Below are 9,071 nucleotides of genomic sequence, written 5' to 3' on the forward strand. Positions count from 1 at the left end.
CCCCATCCCAGCCCTGGAATAGAAGTCCTGGTTCCTTTTAGTAGAGAATAGTATTAGAAACTGGGATATGAATAGTAAATGAGCTATTGCTTTTCAGGTGTTACTAGTTATAGGCCCCCTCAGTGGGCAGAGCTAGGAAACGTATGCATTTATATATAAATCCACAGGTATCCAAACCTGTTTATAAATATCTTGAAATCATGAGTTTACACTCATATTTCCAAAACTGAGAATCCTGACCTCATTATTCTCAGTATATTTGCATTTACTCAATCCTCATGTTTTTAACCAATCTTCTTATCACATGGGTTGTTACCCTGACACAGTGTTGCCGACTCATACCTGCTGAGAGTTCTTGGCAAATCCCAGCCACCAAATGAGAGCTCACACACCCACCTGGGGCCTCCCAACTCATCCTAGCTTGCCCTCTTCCCTATCATTAAAAAAAAAAAAAAAGTCTTATTGTGAGTATTACAATATCCTATTAGTCTGAGATGTACATCATAGTGATTCAATATTTTTATACATTATGAAATGGTCCCCACAATAAGTCTAGTTACCCTCTGTCACCATACAAAGTTTTTACATTTTTATTGACTATATTCCCTATGCTGTATATTACGTCCTCATAATTTGTTTATTTTATAGCTAGAAGTTCATACCACTTGATCTCTTTCACCTGTTTCACTCACACCCATGCCCTCTCCCCACCCCCTGTAACCAATAGCTTCCTGTACCTAAGAGTCTGTTCCTGTTTTGTCTGTTCATTCATTTTGTTTTTTAGATTCCACATATAAGTGAAATCTTATTTGTCTTCCTCTGTCTGACTTATTTCACTTAGCATAATACCCTCTAGGTGCATATTATCAAAAATGGTTAGATTTCATTCCTTCTTATGACTAATACCCAGCAGGTGTGTAAACCACATTTTTATCCATTCATCTATCACAGACATAGGTTGCTTTGACATCTTGGCTATTTTAAATAATGCTGCAGTGAACATGGGGATGCATAGCTCTCTTCAGATTGGTATTTTAATTTTCTTTGGATAAATACCCAGAGGAGAATTGCTGGATAAAATATGGTAGGTTTAGGGACACCTGGGTGGCTCCACGGTTGAGCGCCTGCCTTTGGCTCAAGATGTGATCCTGGAGTCCCAGGATGGAGCTCACATTGGGCTCCCTGCGTGGAGCCTGCTTCTCCCTCTGCCTGTGGTCTGCCTCTCTGTGTGTGTCTCTCATGAATAAATTAATAAAATCTTTAAAAATATATATAGGGTAGGTTTATTTTTTTTTAGGAACCTCCATACTATTTTCCACAGGGCTGCAACAGTTTGCATTCTAAGTCCTCTGTGCATGTTTTAATAGGGTTATTCATTTTTTGATACTGAGTTGTGTAAGTTCTTTATGTCATTTGGATATTAACCTCTTATCAGATAAATTATTTGCAAGTATCCCCACCCTTTCAGTAGGTTGCCTTTTTGTTTTGTTTTGATGATTTCCTTCACTGTACTAAAGCTAGTATCTGTCCTTCTCAAATTATTCCAAAAAATTAAAGAGAAAGGAAGGCTTCTAAACTCATTTTACAAGGTCGACATTATCCTGATATGAAAACCAGGCAAAAACATCTTTAAAAAAGAAAATTACAGGTCAATATCCTTGATGAACACAGATGCAAAAATCCTCAACAAAATATTAGCAACCTGAGTTCAACAATATATAAAAATTAAAAGGATCCCTATACTTTAAATGATAGTTCTTTTTCTTTTTTTTTTAAAGACACATTTATTCAGTGTCATGATCAGACTATTACATTTAGCAATCAACAGCATGGGTGCAAAAAAAAAAAATCTACATTAAAACTCTTTGTTGGAATGCTTTACACTTCCCACAGAACAGAAACTAAAATAACCTGTTATACAGTTAGTCACAAATACAGTCCTCGGTTTTTTTGCCCATACACACGAGTATTGTCTAAGACGTGTCTTCTTTGCAGCAGCGAGGCCCTGCCACCACTGTGCTTGGCTGAGGTCACAAATCTGCTGTAACCTGTAGCTTCCCTGTCCCTTCTCTGGGTCTCCTCTCCTGCTAAGCTTTGTTTCCTGGCAGTAATTAAAACCTTGTGCCACTGCCACAGCTGCTGCTGCTGCTGGAACCGCCACAGCCACCTTGGTTTCGTGGTTTGGCAAAGTATTGGCCTCCACCACCATAGGGGCCAGAGCTTCTGCCTCCAGAATTTCCTCCTTTCATGGGTCCAAAATTTGAGGATTGATTGTTGTAATTGCCAAAATCGTTATAGCTTCCGCCGCCTCCAAAGTTGCTTCCGTCATTACCAAATCCGTTCTGGCCATCCCCAGTGCCACGGTATCCACCACACCTTGACCACTGAAGTTCCCTCCACGACCAAAGTTGACATTCCCACCAAAACCACCTCCACGACCACCACCAAGATTTCCAGAACCACTTCAGCCTCTTTGGCTGGATGAAGCTCTAGCCTTCTCCTGCTTCGATAGGGCTTCCTTACTTCACAGCTGGGGCCATTCACAGTGCAGTATTTTTGAATGACCGTCTTGTCCACAGAGTCATGGTCAGCAAATGTCACAAAGGCAAAACCTAAAACAAAAACAAAAACAAAAACAAAACAAAACAAAACAATACAAAACAAAGGCAAAACCTCTCTTTTTTGCCACTGCCGCCATCAGTCATGATCTCAATCACTTCAATTTTCCCATACTGTTCAAAATAATCTCTTTGATGGTGTTCTTCAGTGTATTCTTTAATGCCGCTCAAAGAATTAAAGGTCATAGTTACAGATGTTAAAAATTATCTTGAAAACCACTTAAATTGTGAGGCACTGAGGTGGGCACTTGATGGGATGAGCACTGGGTGTTATTCCATATGTTGGCAAATTGAACACCAATAAAAAATAAATTTATAAAAAATAAAAATAAATTGTGAGGAACTGTTTCTTAGGAAACTAAACAGCCAAGAAGTAGCTTTATAATTTTTTAAAAATTGTTTCTGACTTGTGGCTGGTGCCTCCATTATATCTCTGTTTCTGGGGCAGTCTGATTGGAAAAGGAGCGGGTAAGAGGGTGAGGAGAGGATTCCTCTGTTTGCTGAGTGTCTACTTTAAATAAAGATGGAGTTCTGCGGTATGGTAGGAGGATTTGGGCAATGCCCGATGAACTTCAGTTAAATCATGTATTTCTGTGATTACAAATTTCATTTGAATTACCAGTTTTTTGTAATCTAAAGCTAAACACTTTTAACACTTAATAAAAATCCACTTAAACCTTATCAGCATTTCTTACCATAGTACTTTACCCAGAGACTTTCTTTGGTGTTAGCATCGTGAAACCATTTATCATTATACAGTTAGAGATACATTAAGAGTTTTGTTTTTAAAAAATTCCTAATATTGGGTGGTTTTCTAGTAAATCTTTTAAGAGACTTCAGATGCATGTTGACAGGAAAGACATTCCTGAGTATTCCAGTGAAAGATTAGTATAACAATATTTTACCTATACTGTATTTTTATACATTAAGAATACACAGTGAAGAGTTTTTATTCCATGAAACATACATAGTATATTACATAATGTGCTTTTAGTTTTATCTAAATGTTTTTAGACTTATGAAGGATGAATATAAAAATGTGACAAAGTCTGGCTTTTTACCTTTTTATTTAGGCAGAATGTTATTATATTTTAATATACATCTTCTGTACAACCAAAAAGTAAAAACATCGCAGGAAAATGTTGGTGAGGAACCATAGTATTCGATTTGCAGTGTTTGGCAAAAAGTTAGCAGCCCTAGTCATAAGCTTTTTATCATTTCAAATTTTTTTCCTCTCCCCCTTTCTCTTTCTGTTTCTACAGTGAATCTGACAGTTCTGGAAAACATGGTGGCAATGTTTCTTTGGATGTTTTACCAGTTAAAGCCATTTGTCCACCTCAAGGTAAGTCATCCTCTAAGAAAATGTGGACTGTCCAGCCTGAACACTTGATTTTGAAGCCCTTCTCCTTGTGAGCATATCAGCAACACACAGCAGCAGTGCACTCCGGACGCCAGGGATGTGCTCACTCTGAGCCCGTTGCTCATCTAGGAAATACACTTGAACTTTATGCAAATATGACCGCTGGCTTATGCAGGTGCTCCTCTCCCCCACTGAGACCCACCCCACACTCAGCCTGAGTACTGTCCAGCATAAGGCCATGGTCCTCATTCCAAGCTCCCAGTTCCCCATATGGCAGGGCTGCTCATCCAGGGGCCCTTCCTCCCACCACATCCCTCGCCCTAGAGAACTCATTTGGTACTTGATGTCTCTTACTCTTAACATTGACAGAGTTGGTTCCGAGTAGGAACATATCTAGTACTAGTGTATGCGCCCAAGATAAGACCAGGTGGTAACAGTTTCCAGATGTCCTTTTTTCTCTTTGTTCACTATCTTTGTAGTTTAAGACAAAACTACTTATTGTACTAGGGATTTGAAATTCATATAAAGCAAAATTAAGTTGTTGGACTATTTAGGATTCATTTTTACTACTTATTAACACGTGGAGTTTTTTTCCAGTAATACTAAATATAAGTTACCTTTTATCTGATATAATAGGTGATCTGGCAAAAACTGCACCTTTCCAGGTTTTAAATGATTCCATTAGGTTACTGAAATTTGAGTTGTACTGGCTAGCACATTGCCTTACAGTAACACCACAACGTGGATTTATCCCACCAGAGTAAGTATGACTTCCCTTTCCTCCAGGTGGTATTCAGATGTTAGCATGGTGACTTTTAAAGGATCAAATATTTGCCATTTTAATTTATTCAGTAGAATTTTACCATATGCTCCCTGTGCAGAGCTCCATGTGGTTTTATGGGACCACGATGTCATTCAAGACTCATGCTCCTTAGCAGAGTAGAGCCCATGTCCACAGCCACTTACGGTGGCTTAAGGGTTAACCCTAAAAAAGTTAAGAGACATGAGTGAGGTGGGAAAGATTTCCTGGAGTGGAAAACACCAGATTGTGCCGATGTATCACTCTGTGTACCAAATTACAAAGAAAGGGATACAACTGAGCAGATGATGAAGGGTGGTGGTCCTCAAGGCCCAGATGGTTCTGTCCTTCGTTACCCTGGGTCTGCCTCAACGTATTCCGCTGGTTTGGTCTAAAGGACATTTTATAGACAAAACTTCCTGACTTTTAATATGTTTGAATCATAACCTAGCTTGCCGTGTTTTACAAATAGTTTTCTAAGAAGGAAGTCTTAGGGACCAAATACTGATAAGCAGCTGTCCTCTGTGTGCAGCTTAACTATTAATAGGGGGTAAAGCCACAGTTCTGCAGCTTTTCAGGGACTTCATCTGAGTTGATACAGAACATTTACGTCTGAAAGTTGCTTCCTATTTGGGAATAGCAACTCTGCAGAAGAGCAACATGAAGTTTATTTACTTTTGCAAAGTGATGACGTGTCCATTTAGGAGAGTTCGGTTGACTAATACTGACTTAAGCATAGTCCGGTTAAGCATAGTCCGGAGAAACATTCCTAGGAGCAAAGCAATCTATTAAACATTTACTAATTAATGGTTGAAAAGATAGGGGAACGATGGAACGGATCGTTCCACAAATTATTATTTTTTTTAATAAAGCATTTTTTAAATTTTTATTTTATGATAGTCACACGGAGAGAGAGGGAGAGAGAGAGAGAGAGAGAGAGAGGCAGAGACACAGGCAGAGGGAGAAGCAGGCTCCATGCACTGGGAGCCTGATGTGGGATTCGATCCCGGGTCTCCAGGATTGTGCCCTGGGCCAAAGGCAGGCACTAAACCGCTGCGCCACCCAGGGATCCCTCACAAATTATTTTTAATATCACCCCACGTACTGACTGAGCTATTAGCAATGGAGAATAATCGTGCTCTGCCATTTTTAAGAGATTTTATTTTATTTATTTGAAAGAGAGACAGAGAGAACATGAGCGGTGGGAGAGTAGCAGAGGGAGAGAGAGAAGCTGGGCTGAGCAGGGAGCCCAAAGTGGGGCTCAATCCCAGGACCCTGAGGCCATGACCTGAGCTGAAGGCAGACGCTTAACCGTCTGAGCCACCCAGGCCCTTGCTCTGCCATTTTTGACATGTGTGTGCCAAAGTGTCTTTTGTAACTTGTTGTTTCTTCTGAGCCACAAGCCTAATTACATTGTCCACAATTAAAAGTCTTCTTTAACATTCCGTAGCTCTTGAGGAGAACAATGAGCATGGAAAGTTTTAGCATTTGGGTAAAAAGTCTTTATTCTTTTCTTTTCCCACCTTTTTCTTCCAGTTTCTTTCCCAGCTCTTTCGTTCTCTTTGTACCGTGACCGTATCATTCTGTATTATCAAGTGGCTCACAGCTTTTGTATATTGGTCTTTGACTCCAGAAGTTCTTTTTCTGAATTGCTTTTAAATGGTATTTCTATGGCATGTTCTGTTTTCACATGAGTTTTCCCCTTAGGTTCATGGGTTTATGCCACTCAACTTTTTGTTAGTCACTGAGGTGGGCCTGATCCAGAGTCAGACAGGTATGGGATCTCACCTCTTCTCTGTTCTTTAAGAGCAACAAGGAAAGAGTAGAATTCATTGATAGAATGTATTTATAGCTCTTGTGGTTATTGCTATTAAAGTATAGAATATTCTTGTTTTTCATTACTGAATTCTTTTCTTCAGGAGTAAGCTACAAATTCTTGTGAGTTCTAATTTCTCTTTATCCACAAAACATTCAATGTTCCCATGGAGTGGTTTGATCTATATATGTTGTGACAATGGACAGAAGATAGTTTAAGGGGTTTTTTAAGCAACATTTTTCCTGTTTTGCAGCTTAAGTGTCATGATCCTTACTGACACTTGTATTTCAGACATGAAATGAGGGGCCTGTTCTTTCAGCCCAGCTAGACTTACTCAGATGGAGAACTTAGCACAGGGTTTTTTTTTGTTAGTGATCTGAACAATTCTCCTGGGTAGGAGCAGGAATGGAGAGTGGAGCCTAGAAACCATTATTAATTTGCAAAATCTGCTTTGAAAAAGAAGAGAGTTGGGAGAGCGAGAGGAGAGAGTCAAAGATTTACTTTGAGGTCTAAAGAAACTTTCTCATCCATCCATGCTTCATTTGTTTGGCATTACTTTTCTCCACCATCTTTTAAAAATCAAGAAAAATTATTTCTTTTTAAAAATTTTTTAAAGATTTTTTTTACTTATTTATTCATGAGAGACACAGAGAGCGAGAGAGGCAGAGACACAAGCCAAGGGAGAAGCAGGCTCCATGCAGGGAGCCCGACGCGGGACTCGATCCCGGGACCCCAGGATCACGCCCTGGGCCAAAGGCAGGCTCCAAACCGCTGAGGCACCCAGGCGTCCCAAGAACTGTTTCTTTAAGATGATAGCTCCATTTGTGTCTTTTCTCCTTTATTGGGATCATTTCAGAAAATTGTAAAAGTTAAAATTCGAGAAAACTTGACCCGGAAAGAACTCCTCACTCATTTGGCCTCTAGCTCATTTGGAATCCTGTCCCCAGAAACTGATCCTTGTGTTAATCGTCTGGCGAAACCGATGACAAAACCACCTTCCACAAAAGTTGAAATGAGAAATAAGACTGCTACTTGTCCTGCAACAGAACGTGGGGACACTTCAGATGTGGTGTCACAAGGTGATATAATTCAAATGACCACTGGTCTGTCGAGTCTCACACTCTGTTCTTAGCGACCCTTACTGCAGGGACAAGGATAAGACTGTCCCCTGTCGGGAGAGACTCAGGTGGTCCTTGGCAGTCATTTCAGTGACTGGCCGGATCTGAGGCCGTTTAAAAATCGTAAAATGTCTAAGAACTGTTTATGTCCAGGGGTCTCAGATTCTCGCTGGTCGGAACCCCCCTCCCCAGCTCTCACTAGGTCCTTTGCCAGAGCTGCTAGTAAGTTAGCAGCGGAAGAAAAGGAGAAGGAGGGGGAAGCCTGGTTCTGCCCCTCACTGATGAGGCTTTGAGGCGCTACAGAGGCTAAATAGACTCAGTTTCCCCATTTGTAAAATGTCCATCATAATTGACTCTTCTCACAGAGGGCTTTGAGGGACAAATGAAATAATACTTGGCATAGTGTGTGTCACCTAGTAGGCCTGTCACCTAGTAGGCCCTCAGTATGGCTTGGACTCCCCTGCGGCCTGAGAACACTGCTTTTGCATCCCCCCTCCCCACCTCCGTGATGGCTCAGTCTGCATGACTGGGATTGGAGGGACCCGTTGGAAAGGGTTTAGGCCGTGTGTCACCTGGCTCGCGCCTCGCCTCTCCCACTCATGCTCACTCTCCCCTGCCGGTTGAGCCTGTCCCTCCCGGGCTGTCACCAGCCCCTCGCTCCATGGTCCCTGCTCACGTCCCCTACGAGTACCCGTGGCTCTGGCCTCAGTCAGGCGTCCAGGCCGCTCTCCTCCACCCCAGCCTGGGCCGCTTCTGCTTGAGCTCTGGTCTGTCAACACCGTCACTGCCTTAGCAGTATCCCTAACCGCCTGTGTCTCCCACACCCCTGTGAGACCCAGGCCTTGCTGAAGAAACAGTGGCTTTACCCACAGATTTGTGGTCTCTGCTCCCAGATGCCGCAAAGCCCCAGGCCCTGCTAGCAGCCCCCCTTGTTCGCTGGACCCCTTTGCCAGCCTCTCCCCAGTGCCCCCCACTCCTGCTCTCCTCCCTGCTCGTCACTCCGCCTCGTGCATCATTGTTGCCAGCATAAAGGCCATGAGGCTAAATGCAAGGCTTCCGCTCCACCCGAGGAGCCCTCTGCCTGGAATCCGGGCCCGTCTTCAAGACTTCTCTCCCGGTGTCCTCAACTCCTCCCTGTTGATGCCTTTCCACTGGCACACGGTGGCTCTCCCGGCTTCCTCGACTCCCCTCCCCCAGGAAGGTTGTGCTCCCCTCCTTCGTCTCCCAGGTCTGGCAGAGCAGGTGCTCCCACCGCGCCCATCCTCTGTCACAGTCACCTGAGAGGGAGTGTCTCTTCCTGGGCCTTTGTTACCTTGGCCTCCCCTTGCTCCCCGGACTCCTCCCTGCCCTCTCCGGCTTC

Source organism: Vulpes vulpes, chromosome 5, assembly GCF_048418805.1.
Source record: "Vulpes vulpes isolate BD-2025 chromosome 5, VulVul3, whole genome shotgun sequence".
Classification (NCBI taxonomy): domain Eukaryota; kingdom Metazoa; phylum Chordata; class Mammalia; order Carnivora; family Canidae; genus Vulpes; species Vulpes vulpes.